Here is a 15,699-nt window from a genome sequence, read left to right on the forward strand (position 1 = left end):
CTGAGATTCTTCATCTGTAGCATGATCTAGAGAAGGAAATGGCAATCCACTTCAGTATCTTTGCTTAAAAAAAAAAAAAAAAACCCAAATGGAGTCAGGAAGAGTCAGACATAACTTGAAACTACTCAACAACAAATAGCCATATCATCACATTCCACCCCAACTAATTTCCTTTTTTTTTTTTTTAACAACTTTTAACAAAAGGAAGTTTACTTAATAATAGAAGAAAAGGATATTCAGCAAAGCTGCAGTATTGGTTCAATTGGTAGCAACTCCCCTCCCCTGCACACAAACCATTGCAGCCTACCCAATCAGATGGATGATACCCAAAATGTTCATGAGAAATATGTGAAGCTTAAGGAGATCCTCATGTGTTGACTTAAAAAAAAAAGTGACCAGGAAGCTGTATTACTTGGACTAGTTAAATCTCAAGAATGTTTTTATTCCCTTTTTTATATGGGCATGAGGGGTATTTTAGTTTGTTTTTTTTTTTTTTATTCTGAACTAAACAAGTGCCAAGTAAGATTAACATTTCCATTTTCATTGCAAGCCTCTATTGTACAAAGCTTGCTTTTCTTTTGAAGCATGTAATAAATTCAACATGTAATTTTTTCTACTTTTTTATAATTTGCTCTTGCCTCATTCCTGAATTTAAAATTGAGAAGAAATAAAGAAAAAAAAAAGAATCCCTGTACCATATAAGCATATTCAAACAGAATGAATCTAAATAGTGGCCTTTTCTGTGTCCTTCATCTCTTTGTTAGGAGGTGGTTTCTCTACAGACATAGTTTAGAGTTGTTGTCTTTACAATGCAGATGTCCTCATAAAAATTATTTAGTTCATATTGTCCAGTATTTTATGAAATAGCCTCTTTCATCAGTTTTCACAAGTGAAGAGTATATTTATATGCCACATTTTATTCAGCTGTTTTTTAATTATTTAGGAGAAAATCCAAGGCATTTCCTTGAATTCTGTTATGCCAAAATCAAACCATTTGCTTTACAGGAGACAGAGCACTGGATCTGGAGTCAGACATGAGATTAAATCCAGAATTTCACAATTATTGACTGTGTCGCGCTACTACTGGGATTATATCCCAAAGAAATACTAAAGAGCGGAAAGAGACATATATGTGCCAAAATGTTTGTGGCAGCTCTTTTTGTTGTAGCTAGAAACTGGAAGATGAATGGATGTCCATCAGTTGGAGAATGGTTGGGTAAATTGTGGTATATGAAGGTTATGGAATATTATTGCTCTGTAAGAAATGACCAGCAGGAGGAATATAGAGAGGCCTGGAGAGACTTAAATCAACTGATGCTGAGTGAAATGAGCAGAACCAGAAGATCACTGTACACTTCAACAACAATACTGTATGAGGATGTATTCTGATGGAAGTGGAAATCTTCAACATAAAGAAGATCCAACTCACTTCCAGTTGAACAATGATGGACAGGGGTAGCTACACCCAGAGAAGAAACACTGGGAGGGGAATGAAAATTGTTAGCACTTATATCTGTCTGCCCAGGTTGCATGTACCTTCGGATTCTAATGTTTATTGTGCAACAAGAAAATGATATTCGCACACATGTATTGTACCTAGACTATATTGTAACACATGTAAAATGTATGGTATTGCCTGTCGTCGGGGGGAGGGAATAGAGGGAGGGGGGGTAATTTGGAAAAATGAATACAAGGGATAATATTATAAAATATATATATATATATAATAAAAAAAAAATTATTGACTGTGTCAAGTCACTTGACCCTGTTTGTCTCAGTTTCCTCATTCATCAAATGAGGTGGAAAAGGAAATTGCCAACAACTCCACTATTTTTGCCAGGAAAACCTCAAATGGGATCATGTAGATTTGGATGCAAGTGAAACAACTCAACAATAACAAAAACAACAATGTTTCCCAGGTATCATTTTCCCACTTATTGTTGCCCCTCTCACCATTGTTTTCCTATTAAATTTGATATTTTTCTACAACAAACTTTCAGTGCACATATGTGTTCCACTTTTCTTTTTCCATTTTAGTTAAGTGTGTAGTTCATTGGATTCTCAAGCTATTTCCTATTTCTCATATATCCCAATTAGGAGAAATAGCAAGTTCTCCCCTCTTCTTCCTTCTTTCTACATTGGTATATTACTTTTACTTTCTCCTTGATTTCTTCTTTAAAAACCTCAGAACAGAACCAATCTCCCTTAGGATACTCTTTTATTTCTTTTTTAACTCCTTCATTATTCTTTGAAGATTTGCAGGTTCTGGAGAGACATTAGCCTCTTCTTTCCCTATTAGAATGTTAGCATTAAATCATTATGAGCCTTTTTCATCACCATGCAATCTTGAAAGCTGACTTGATTAGCCATGATTTATTTTTGGCCTTTCTTTTGTTTTCTTCATTTTAAAGAAAAAGAGAGAAAAAACCCTTTTAACAAAATTGAATAGTCAAGAAAAAAATTTCTACACTGGGATGTCCAAAATCTTTCTCTTATTCTGCATCTTGAGTCTATCACCAATATGTCTGGAGTGGGAGTCAGGTGGGAACATGTTCATCATCAGTCCTCTGAAATCACAACTGGTCATTGCATGATCAAAATTCTTAAGTCTTTCAAAAATGTTTGCCTTTATAGTTTTGTTATGATTGTATGAATTGTTGTGGTTCTTTTCATTTTAATCTGTACCCATTCATATAAATCTCTCCAGATTTCTCTGAAACTCTCCTTTTCATCATTTCTTGTGGTCTAGTAATATCACTTTATATTCACAGACCACAATTTGTTCAGCCATTCTCCTAGTTGATGGGTTCCCACCTTAGTTTCTAGTTTTTTGCTATAGCAAAAAGAACAAAAAGAAAAAATGTATATTTTTGTACACCTGGGTTTCTTTCCTCTTTTCTTTACCTCCTTGGGACACAATCCATTTAGTGACATCTCTTTCTATCAACATCCTCTCCTACACAAATATTTTTGACAACTTCTGAGAATTTTTATCAAATCAATACCACCTGGAAAGTACATGACAATCAAATCCCCATTGGCCCCACTCTTTATGATGTCCCAACCCAAAACACAACTTCCTGAATGTTTTCTTCCTCTGTTATAATATAATCTTCTTAAGGACAAGGACATCCTCACTATTTTATTTGGATCTGTAATGCTTAGCACATATCTGGAACACAATAAGGGCTTAATAAATACTTTCATTCATTAATTTGTTTATTGCTCCACTGTTTTCAGATCAGATCTCCTCAATTCTAAAAAAAAAAAAAAAACAGCTTTCACTTGATACTTCTATCCTATTCAACTACTGTCTCATATTCTTCTCTTCTTCACTGGCAAGCTTTTTTAAAAAAAATCTATCTATACTAAATGTTTCCATTTATTCATCTGCAATCTGGCTTCTATCTTTCTCACATTAGTGATATCATCTCCTCCCAATCAGCCTCTGATGGTCACTCAATGTTGTTTGTCTTCTTTATCTTTCCACCTTTCAAACCTTCTCTGCCTCCTTTGATGGCAACTTAACACCTAACGATCAGTGTTCTCCAAGGGGCAGTCTATCTCAGATCCGTGGAGAAGGTAGAAATTTATGTCCAAAAAAACCTAGAGAATATAATAAAATGAAAAATGAATAATTTTGATTACATTAGATTAAAAAGATTTTGCATAAACAAAACTAATGCAGCCATGATTAGAACAGAAACAGAAAGCTGGGGGGGAGGGAAATTTATAGCCAGTATTTTTGATAAAGGCATAATTTCTAAAATATATGGAGAATTGAATGGTCAAAGGATTTGAATAGACAGTTTTCAAATGAAGAAATTAAAAGCCATTTCTAGTCATGTGAAAAAAAATGCTCTAAATCACTCTTGATTAGAGAAATGCAAATTAAGTTCTAAACTACCACTTCATACCAGTCAGATTGGCTAAAATGACAGGAAAAGATAATGATGAATGTTGGAGGAGATGTGGGAAAACTGGGACACTAACACATTGCTGGTAGAGTTGTGAAATGATCCAACCATTCTGAAGAGTAATTTGAAATTGTACTCAAAAGATTATCAAATTGTGCATACCCTTTGATCCAACAGTGTTTCTCCTGAGTCTGTATCCCAAAGAGATCTTAAAAGAGTGAAAAAGAATCACATGTGCAAATATGTTTGTAGTAGCCCCTTTTGTGGTAATAAGGAACTGGAAATTGAGTGAAGGCCCCTCAGTTGGGGAATGGCTGAATAAGTTATGGTATATGAATGTAATGGAATATCATGCTTCTATAAAAAATTATGTACAGGTTAACGAAAAACATGGAAAGACATACATGAACTGATGCTGAGTGAACTGAGCAGAACCAAGAGAACATTGTACAAAGTAAGAAGAAGATTATGTGATGGTCAACTGTGATGGATGTGGCGCTTTTCAATAATGAGGAGAATCAAGGCAATTCCAATACACTTGTGACAGAAAGTGCCAGAGAGAGAACTATGACCAGTGAATTAAAGCATAGTATTTTCACCTTTTTGTTGTTTGATTTCTTGTTTTTTTCCCTTCTTTCCTTTTTCATGCTTTTATCTGATTTCATTTGCACAGTATGATTATGGAAATACGTTTAGAAGAATTGCACATCTTTAACCTATATTGGATTACTTGCTATCTTGGGGAGGGGGGATAAGAGGGAGAAAAATTTGAAACTCAAGGTTTTGCAAAAGTGAATATTGAAAATTATTTTTGCATGTGTTTGGAAAGATAAAATACTATTAAAATTAAAAATTAATTTTAAAAAACATCAGTATTCTAGAAAAATCTATTCTTAGTGCTTTTTCTCTTTATATATTCTTCTTTGAAAAGGAATATCATTTTTTCCCTGGCTTTAACTATTTTATTCCAAAAACATTTATAGAATGGTATTTGTTACATATCTGCCATGTATAACATATTGTGCTGGGTGCTGGAATATGAAAATGAGGCAGTTTCTATCCTCAAGTATACAGGGAGATTTATCAAGTACACAGATCATCAGGTAAAGAGTGAAGAAAGCAATGGAAGACATCAAAGTCTTCAACAAAAGAACAATGAACTAGGCATATAAGGGGGAAAAAAACCTGAACAAACAAATTTAAATCTCCAACTAAGTAAAAATTCTGAAAATTAAAGAAGAGCTTAATAAAATTGGTGGGGGGGAAGACCAATGAAATAATTCTTTACAATCTAAGGATGGAAAGGACACTAACAACTGAGGAAGGGGATTCAAGGAAGGATTCATGAAGGAGTTAGCACTTGAAATGAAAGGAAAACATTTAATACATACCTATCATGTGCCAAGCACTTTATAAATATTATATCTTTGATCCTTACAGCAACCTGTAAGGTAGATGTCCATTTTACTGTTGGGGAAACTGAGGTAGACAGAGATTAAATGACTTGCCCAGGATCACACAGATATTCAGTCTCTGAGGCCTTGAACTCCAACCTCAGGGCTCTTTCCACTTTTCCACCTGTCAGAAGAACCCTACATAAAGATGAAAATTTTGAAATATATAGATGAGAAAAGAGGGCACTTAAAGCAGGAAGTGAGCTAGTATAATTATACAGAAGTGGAAGACAATGTTATATGGGGGGGCCACTTAGGGGTCTAATGTGGCTGGAACTGAAAGTGTGTGATAGAGAGTTAACTTTTATAAAGATCACTCTCAAATCTATATCTCCAGCCATGAGCTCTTTCAAGCTCCAAATTTGGTGCAGTGAAGAGAATAGATTTATAATGAAGATTTCCATGTTCAAACCCTGAATCTACTATTGGCTGTGCTACCCATACGAACTTGGAAAAATCATTTTACCTCTAAGGTAATGGGATTGAACTAGAAGATGATCTTTAAAGACTTCTTCAGCTCTCAATCACCTGATGCTTATCTCCAATTGCCAGGGGGACATAAGATTTCAAATCTAACTGGAACCTTAGAATTCATTTAGTCATGTAGTGAGATATTTGTAAAGTGCTTAGCAGAATACCTAGCACATTATTAGGAACTTGTTTCTCCTTTATTTATATCAAACAAGTAGTAAACAGAAGAGCCAAGTTTTAAAACTGATCCTTTTTAACTTCTATATCTAGTGTTCTTTCTACTACACCAGGCTTTTTCTCCACTGGCACCTCAAAAATGCCAAAACCCTTTGTAAACGTAATACTTTTTCATTCCTTCACTTGTATACAATTACATAGGAGAAAAACATAAAATCCCGTACAAAAGATAAATTTTATTTTTTTAATCATTCTCCCCTTCCCTCTCCTTCCCTTCCTCCTTTTCTTTTTCTTCCTCCCTCCCTCCTTTTCTTTCTCCCTCCTTCCCTTGTACTCTTTCTCTCTCTCTGAAATATATTGCTTTTTGAAACTCCTCCTTCATCCAGACCTTCTGAATTCTGAATAATATAAATAAAAATTAGTTTCATTCAAGTACTTTGATGAGGCTATGTAAGATCAGCTAAAAGTTACAGAGAATGGACTTTCTGCACCCTTATAATTCTTCCCTAAAGAGAATTACAGACACACAGAATTTCAGTTGGAAAGGCCATCTGGTCAACCCATACCTGCAAAAAGAATTCCCACATTCAGCAAATGGTCAAGAATTCCAGTCAAGGGGTGCACACTATCTTAGAAAGTAGCCCAAACTACTTTTGAATAACTTTAATCATTAGGAAATATTTTCTTACATCAAATCCAATTTCCCTCTTTGCAATATCCCCTTATTTCATTATTCCTGGATCTGCCTTCTGGAGACAAGTAAAATACAATAAATCCCTCTTCCATATTACAGTCTTTCTAGTACCTGAAGATAGCAATGTCCCTGATTGGCTTTTTTTTTTCTTCAAAGTAAATATTCCCATTTCTTTTAATTGAATATCATCTGGTATAAACTGACACTCCTTCAGCATTCTGATTATTCTCTGCATGCTCTCCACTTTATAAACATCCTTTCTAAGACATGGCCCCCAAAACAGAGTACAATGCTCCAGATATGGTCTAATTAGGATAGAGTAGGGTGGGGCACAGAATATAGTTATCTCCTTATTGTTAGAAACTATGCCTCTTACTTACAGCACAAGATTGCATTTCTGATTACAATATCACACCATTGATCTTGAGGTCTACTAAAACCCCCATCTTTTTCAGCCACTTGTTATCTGGGTCTTCTTCATTTTCTACTAGTGACATCAATAATATATTCATCAAGCCGTACCAGGATGGAATAGATCCATCTTTTTCCTCATTACCATGTCACTTAGAAATATTCCTTTGTCACCATTCCTCAGATTCACTCAAGCATCTGTTCTTAGATGTTCTATCTCTATGACGGTCCACCCTCATTACTGTGTTGATGGCATAGTTCTTCAGAGGCCCAATAATTCTCTGCCACATTGATTGACCCTTCATTCCACAAAAGATTTCTCTGTAGCATGTGATGCTGTTTGATAATATTTTATCTACAGTAGAACCTCTTTCAGAGTTAGAGTCAATCCTCTCAAACCCTGTCACTGTTTTATCAGCTAAGCTTATGTAATATTCTTCAATATTGCTGTATCTCAAGAGAGTTATAGGGGAACTCAAGGACAGGGAAAGAGATGAGGGAATGGTCAGCCAATAAAACAGTGAGAAGACATATAATATTTATTGATTAAGTTCGATGTCTTATATGGGTGCAGTTTATGGCACCCCATAATAATAATAATAACAGTAGATCACTGATCATAGATCACCAATATGAACTATTATAAGAATGACCCAAATGTAACACAAAGGTACAATTTGAGCACATGCTGTTGGAAATGTGAGCTGATTCAATACAGAATTACCACAAGCCTTCAAGCACAATGGAACAAGGTATACTTATAAAAACAAGACATTTCTGGGGTAAATTGGAGATAATCAGAGGGAAGATATTAAAATTATAGAAAACTAGGAAATTTTTCCTTCTCTTCTTCCTTTTTTTATAAACAAAACTGATTACAAATCTGTTGCCATCTATAAATGTGAGATATCACTGGGTATTGAGATCAGGAAGTGAAAGGTTGATTTTGCCCCAGCAACATTTTCTTTGAGAAAATGAGAGGTGGGGTGAGGGTTGTTTACAACATAAAAATAAATGAAACTTATACCTGCAGCACAAACCAAAGGAAGTGCTCTGCTCCGTGGGCCTTACCCAGTGGTTGTATTTCCTGCCAAAGCACCCAAACAGCACAGCTGTTATTTCCACTGTCTTCCCCTTTGTTCTAACCACTGACTCCTTCTTTCCCATTCTGATAACTTTCCTGTCTTCTCATGAGCTGGACCAAGCTCTCTGTTCTTGTCCCCTGAGCCCTGCCACAGTTTTACACATATTCATCCAATTACCAGACCCTCACAGCCTTCATTAGACCATTCTCCCTCAATTTTAACAATAACAAAAACAATGATCACAACATGACTATGGCACCTAGGTTTTTAGAACCCTTTTCTTCAGTGAGATAGATACTGCAAATATTATTGTCCACATTTTTCAGACTTGGAAAATGGACCTCAGAAAGTCATTGAAGAGCTATCATATGGAAGGATTGTATTTGTTCCATTTGATTCCAGCAGACAACACCAGGAGCAGTGGATAGAAGTGGTAGAAAGTCAATTTTAGGCTTGATCTCAGAATAGATTACCTAAAAATTAGAGCTGGTGGTACCTCAAAGTGGTACCATTACTCACCTCTCAGATTGGCTAAGGTGACAGGAAAAGAAAATGATGAATACTGAAGGGGATGTGGGAAAACTGGGACACTAATGCATTGTTGGTGGAGTTGTGAATGGATTCAACCATTCTGGAAAACAATTCGGAACTCTATTTAAAGGTTTATTAAACTGTGTATACCTTTTGACCCAGCTGTGTCCCAAAGAGATCTTAAAGGAGGGAAAGGGACCTGTATGTGCAAAAATGTTTGTGGCAGCCCTCTTTGTGGTGGCCAGAAACTGGAAACTGAGTGGATGTCCATCAATTGGAGATTGGCTGAATAAACTGTGGTATATGAATGTTATGGAATATTATTGTTCTGTAAGAAATGACCAACAGGATGATTCCAGAGAAGCTGGAGAGACTTACATGAACTGATGCTGAGTGAAATGAGCAGGACTAAGAGATCATTATATACTTCAACAACAATAATATATGATGATCAATTCTGATGGATGTGTGTTTTTTTTTAAACAATGAAACTATTCAGATCAGTTCCAATAGACTTATGATGGAGAAAGCCATCTGTATCCAGAGAGAGGGGAGGATTGAATGTGTATCACAACATAGCATTTTCACCTTTTTTCCTGTTGTCTGCTTGTTTTTTTCTCTTTTTTCCCCTTTTTGATCTGATTTTTCTTGTGCAGCATGATGGATGTGGGGGTTGCACATGTTTAACATATATTGGATTGCTTGCTGTCTAGGGGAGGGGGGAGGAGAAGGGAGGGAAAAAATTTGGAGCACAAGGTTTTGCTATGTTATATGTGTGTGTATGTTGAAGATGAAAACCTATTATTAAAAAAAAGAAAAATCTTTATGGGATCATTCAATTTAAAGACTCCATTCATTCTCTCGAAAAAACAAAATAGTAAATAGAGGAGATATTGTAACTTAGATAGGTAAAGAGTGTGATATATTAGCAGTTCTAGAGAAAGTGGCAAACTGAGGTTTGAAGTGGCAAACATAAATGTGAAATGGATTATGGATTATGCAGAGGACTTCATATGAGCAATAGCAGCAAAATAAGGAAAGCCATCATTAAAAATATATAAAGAACTGACATCAGAAATATTAGAAGATGAATAAAGAAAACAAAATACAAAGTTATAAATGTGAGAAAAAACAGAAAAATAATGTTGGTGTTATAAAATGAAAGTTATGCTTTTCTCAAAAAAGAAACAAACCACTTCATGTTGAAAACTATCTTTGCATGTATTTGAAAAAAGAAAAAGCAATTTATTTATTTATTTATTTTTATAACATTATCCCTTGTATTCATTTTTCCAAATTTTCCCCTCCCTCTCTCTACTCCCTCCTCTTGATGACAGGCAATCCCATACATTTTACATGTGTTACAATATAACCTAGATATAATATATGTGTGTAAATCCAATTTTCTTGTTGTACTTTAAGTATTAGATTCCGAAGGTATAAGTGACCTGGGTAGATAGACAGTAGTGCTAACAATTTACATTCACTTCCCAGTGTTCCTTCTCTGGGTGTAGTTGTTTCTGTCCATCATTGATCAACTGGAAGTGAGTTGGATCTTCTTTATGTTGAAGATTTCCACTTCCATCAGAGTACATCTTCATACAGCATTGAGGTGTACAGTGATCTTCTGGTTCTGCTCATTTCACTCAGCATCAGTTGATGTAAGTCTCTCCAAGCCTCTCTGTATTCCTCCTGCTGGTCATTTCTTACAGAGCAATAATATTCCATAACCTTCATATACCACAATTTACCCAACCATTCTCTAATTGATGGACATCCATTCATCTTCCAGTTTCTAGCCACTATGAAAAGAGCTGCCACAAACATTTTGGCACATACAGGTCCCTTTCCACTCTTTAGTATTTCTTTGGGATATAATCCCAATAGCAGCAATGCTGGGTCAAAGAGTATGCACAGTTTGATAACTTTTTGGGCATAGTTCCAAATTGCTCTCCAGAATGGCTGGATTCTTTCACAACTCCACCAACAATGTATTAGTGTCCCAGTTTTCCCACATCCCCTCCAACATTCATCATTATTTTTTCCTGTCATCTTAGCCAATCTGACAGGTGTGTAGTGGTATCTCAGAGTTGTCTTAATTTGCATTTCTCTGATCAGTAGTGATTTGGAACACTCTTTTATATGAGTGGAAATAGTTTCAATTTCATCATTGGAGAATTGTCTGTTCATATCCTTTGACCATTTATCAATTGGAGAATGGTTTGGTTTCTTATAAATTAAGGTCAGTTCTCTATATATTTTGGAAATGAGGCTTTTATCAGAACCTTTAACTGTAAAAATGTTTTCCCAATTTGTTACTTCCCTTCTAATCTTGTTTGCATTAGTGTTGTTTGTACAGAAACTTTTTAGTTTGATGTAATCAAAGTCTTCTATTTTGTGATCAATAATGATCTCTAGTTCTCCTCTGGTCATAAATTCCTTCCTCCTCCACAGGTCTGAGAGGTAGATTATCCTCTGTTCCTCTAATCTATTTATGATCTCATTCTTTATGCCTAAATCATGGACACATTTTGATCTTATCTTGGTATATGGTGTTAAGTGTGGATCCATATCTAATAAGAAGAAGCAATTTTTAAAAAAGGAAAAAAAAAAAACAAAAAACAATTAGAGCTGTCCAAAAGTGAATGAGCTGCCTGGAGAGGTGGGCTTATTGAAGGAGTTCAAACAGCAGTTGAAAAAAACTACTTTTCAGGAATATTTTAGGGTTGTTCCTTTTTTTTTTTTTTAATAACATGGACAAAATGACACTCTTTGAACTCTAAATTCTGTAATTCTTCCACTTGCCCAGAAAAACTCCCAGCACTTTGATTTTAAAACTAGTGTTTTCCCTAACACATTACCCTCTTCAGGTCTCTACATCAAACAAATCTTCCCTCTCCTTCAAAATCCTATTCAAAGCTTAATTTCTCCATGAAGAGTTTTCCTGTCCATTTTCCTACACCAAGTTCCAGTTCTAGAATCAAAGGACTTAGTTCTCAAGCTACCAGATCACTAAATCTTGAATTTTAAAAAAAGATCTAAATGAATCAAAACAGATACATAGCAGTTGCCAGATTTCCATAGTTTTCTAGTGTGTCAAATTTCATTTATGAGCATCTGCTTATATTCTTTATGGTAGGATTTTTTTAAGGCATTAGTGCTTAACATCAGTATCTAGGATATCAGTGCTTAACTTGTTACTAAGACTTTAGGGGCACTCTGTATATTGTGCATCTATTATATAGTCTTTTATATGTAATATAACACTATACTATTCATATTAGTACTTATTGAATTAAACCCAAAAAGCCAAATTAGTTTATTGTTATGACTAACAATAATTAGTAATAACAGATTCTATTTCTTTAGTCCTTCCTTCACAGTTTTCAAAATCTTTTCCTTACAATGATCCTATAAGGTATGCATTGTGAGAAGTGGTACATTTCCAAAAAGTATAACTTTTGTCAAACTATACATCCCCAAATTTTGGTTCTAAAAGCATCTAAAGACACCTAGGCCATCACTTTGTTGCCAGGAAAGCTGACATCTCTGATGACCTAGAGATAGGTAACCACTTATAGGAAGGGATTCAGTTGCTTTAAGAGTATCGAAACTGAGACATAAAAAGGAGAAGTTATTTAAATACTTGAGGACATAGAGCCAGATTGATAACCCAGGTATTCTGGGCCCCCAGACCATCAATTCAAGTTTATTTTTTTTCCCAAAAAATCATAGCAGCTGATCATGTATGTGGAGGGAAAACACACTTTTCCACAGTAAATTATGGCACTTTTAGTAACACATAACATGGAAAAAATGACTTTCCCAAATTAAACAGAAATCGAGGAAAGAAATTTATTTCTTCTTTAATGCAAAGATTGTAAAAAATAAAAATTACTTTCAAGTTTTAAGCTGCACTTCCTCTCTTCCAACTACGCCTTACTTTCTAGTTCCTTGTTGACCCCACAGCACAACAAATGTTTCAGCCCAACACATGAAATCTTCTATGAACAAGAGTCATCTGTCTGGGCTTCTTGTCACGAGTTTCTGCCCATTCTAGTCCATACTTCAACCGTCAAAATAATCTTCCTCAAGAGTAAGTCTATAACCGTTTTTAAATGCCATTAAACTCCAATCACTACTACTGAAATAATTTGACCATCCATTTTTATCTTGAGGGATGAGTAGTGGGATGTTAATTAATGGTCATCAAAATTTATTAGTATCATGACCTAGTCATGTTATTACAGGGTCAAAGGGTAAGCATAATTTTATTGCCTTTTGGTATAGTTCCAAAGGGCTCTCCAAAACTCCACCAATAATGCATTAGTGTCCCAGTTTTTCCACATCCCTTTTTCCAAATTCCATATTTGTCATTTTCCTTTTCTGTTATGTTAGACAATCTTATTTTGGTATTTTATCATTATGTGGATAACAGTTCCATAATAGGGAGTTGAATCTCCTTATCATAGTCCTCCAGACATGAATCATCCTTTAAACACATTCTTATTTCTTATTTTGGTATTTCATCATTATGTGGATAACAGTTCCATGATAGGGAGTTGAATCTCCTTATCATAGTCCTCCAAACACATCTTTACTTCTTATTTTGGTATTTTAGGCTGGGGTGAGGGAGAGGATGGACATCCCTAAAGAAGTGGGGAATAACTGAAGTCATTTGCCTATATTTGAATGCAATTTTTTTTTTTCAAGACAGACTTGGAGAGGAAAAAGAACAATAATATAGTATCCTGAGGCGATGTGAGTAAAGGTAAAATCCTTCCTAAGAAGCCTCTGCTTTTTGTAGCTTTATGGTAGAGAGAAGGTTAAGGGCTTATATATGTGTCTGGGATTACTTGTCCCCCCTTTCTGGGATCTGATGTACCACCTGGTCACCAGTAACAATGACCTGGAAGTGGCTGTAGTCCTAACTCAGGTTGTTCTTGGGCTCTGTTGTCACAGCAGACAGTAGTGACTAAATAAATATGATGATTGTTGAAATAAAGGTACTTGCAAGTCTCTAAGTAAGGTGAGAGGCCCCAGATAGCATCCCACATCCTGTATGTGTGTTAGGTTCCCACGTTGGGTTTTTACCTAATAACCTTCTTATACAACAGGCTTCTTATTCACAGCCTGCTCAGAACCACTGAATCATTAACCTCAATAGGTCATATGGGCAAGCTCCCCACCATTAAGCAAGTCAGTGTTGCTACTAGTTAACTGGATGGCTTTGAATACATCCTCTGGGGCTCCTTGGCGTCAACTTTCTCATCAGTAAAATGAGGGGGATTTGCTAGATAAACAGAAATGCTTCTTTTACTGCTAATGTTCTAGGTTAAACCATCCAAAAAAGATTTTGATCTAGTTTGCTTTGAACTTGTGACTTTTCTGGTAGATATTGAATCTCAGTCCTATTTCTTGTTGCTGCCCATTTTCAGGATGTGTGAGTTTATTTTAATATGATCCTTAGTAAAACATATGTAGGAAGGCAAGTCTCATTGGGAAAAATTATTTTTAAATTATTATTTACCAAAGTAAAACAGAAATACTTTGGATTATCTTCATTGAAGAAGGTCATTGCTACTTTTTCCCTTTTCAAAATGATACTTTTGTTAATACTTTAAAAAAAATTAGGAATAGTTTTTAATTTTCAAAATACATGCAAAAATAGTTAACATTCATCCTTGCAATTTGACCTCCTTTTTTTTTTTTTTTAGTCCCTTGCCATTTTTCTACTTTTGTTCTCTTTCGTTTCCCCTTTCCCCTCCTCCTTCCTTATAGCAGGAGACAAGTATCAAACTAAATATGTATAACATTCCCTTTTGAGCCAAATTGATGATATTAAGGTTCAAATAATGTTCATCCCCTCCCCTTTTTTCCCTTAGCTGTAATAATAAGGTTTTTTTGGCCTCTTTGTTTGATGTAATTTACCCCATTTTACCTGGTTCTGTCACTCCAAAATCTGTTCAGAGACTTGATCTGGTGTTGATTCTGAGGGAAAACAGGAAGAACTCAAAGTGCTGTCTACTCTTGACCAGCTTGGCTCCACCCTATTTTATAACTTAAAATTTTTTTTTTCCTCAACCTCACTTCAGATATTTTCTCCTCCTTCCAGTACCTAAGATCCTGTTACTCTTTCTATAGAAATCAATTTTGGATCAGGAAGGAGGTTCAAGGATTATCTAGTCCTAACACAATTCAAGAGTTTCTTAAAGCCACAAAGCCTGTCCCTTCAGTTCATCTTTATCCTTATTTAGGGTTGGATCACCAATGACATATTCCAAATGCTGAGCCTCCCACAAACCACCAGAGGGTGCCACCTTCCTCTATTACAAGAAGGAGAAATTTGTTTCCTTCCCCTCACCCCAAACAATTCCTCTTACTCACACTGGGCAGAACCTTGGAAAGCACAGGGCTCTGTGGGAATTTTATGCCAGAGGACTCCATGTCCTGGCCCTGGCCCAGACCCTTATTCCTTGCCAGATCTGCCTAAAATTCTATGTCTGATCACACCATAGTTACTAGAATAGTGAAAAACACACTGAGGAAAGGCGCAGAAAGAGACATACATTTTCAGACTTGCCAAATTTGTTGATTTCTTTTCTTAACTATTTGAATTTGTTCCAAGTGAGGGATTTATTGGTAGAGAGCAAATTAGTACATAGTGATAAAGATGCAAAACAAAGGAAAGGAAAGGAAAAAAGTATTAATAAAACCAAAAAAATGCACAAAAGAAAATGAAAAATTCAGAAAGGTTTATAATATGGGTCACTTTATTGCTTTGTTAAGTTTTATATATAATTTTAAAAATAAACAATATAACAGTTCATGGTTTCATATACAATCCTCTTTTCTGTTCTTTGTATAACTAAGTGTATTTGCTGATTATTATTAGCTTAATAATAATGGTAAATAGGAGAAGGGAAGGAAGGAAGGAAGGAAAGAAGGAAGGAAGGAAG

The 15,699-nt window shown here is 35.3% G+C and overlaps 1 long non-coding RNA gene across 1 annotated transcript; it reads right to left on the bottom strand.

Annotated features, from left to right (window-relative positions):
- Positions 1-3,201: 3,201 nt before the first annotated feature.
- On the bottom strand, positions 3,202-14,744 carry LOC141541417 (uncharacterized). The gene is made up of 3 exons (XR_012481789.1): positions 14,682-14,744; positions 5,309-5,509; positions 3,202-3,606 (listed from the first exon to the last, which is right to left on the bottom strand). It is a non-coding gene; the product is annotated as an uncharacterized LOC141541417 (long non-coding RNA).
- Positions 14,745-15,699: the final 955 nt, after the last annotated feature.

Source organism: Sminthopsis crassicaudata, chromosome 4 (genome assembly GCF_048593235.1).
Source record: "Sminthopsis crassicaudata isolate SCR6 chromosome 4, ASM4859323v1, whole genome shotgun sequence".
NCBI classification, from domain to species: Eukaryota; Metazoa; Chordata; class Mammalia; order Dasyuromorphia; family Dasyuridae; genus Sminthopsis; species Sminthopsis crassicaudata.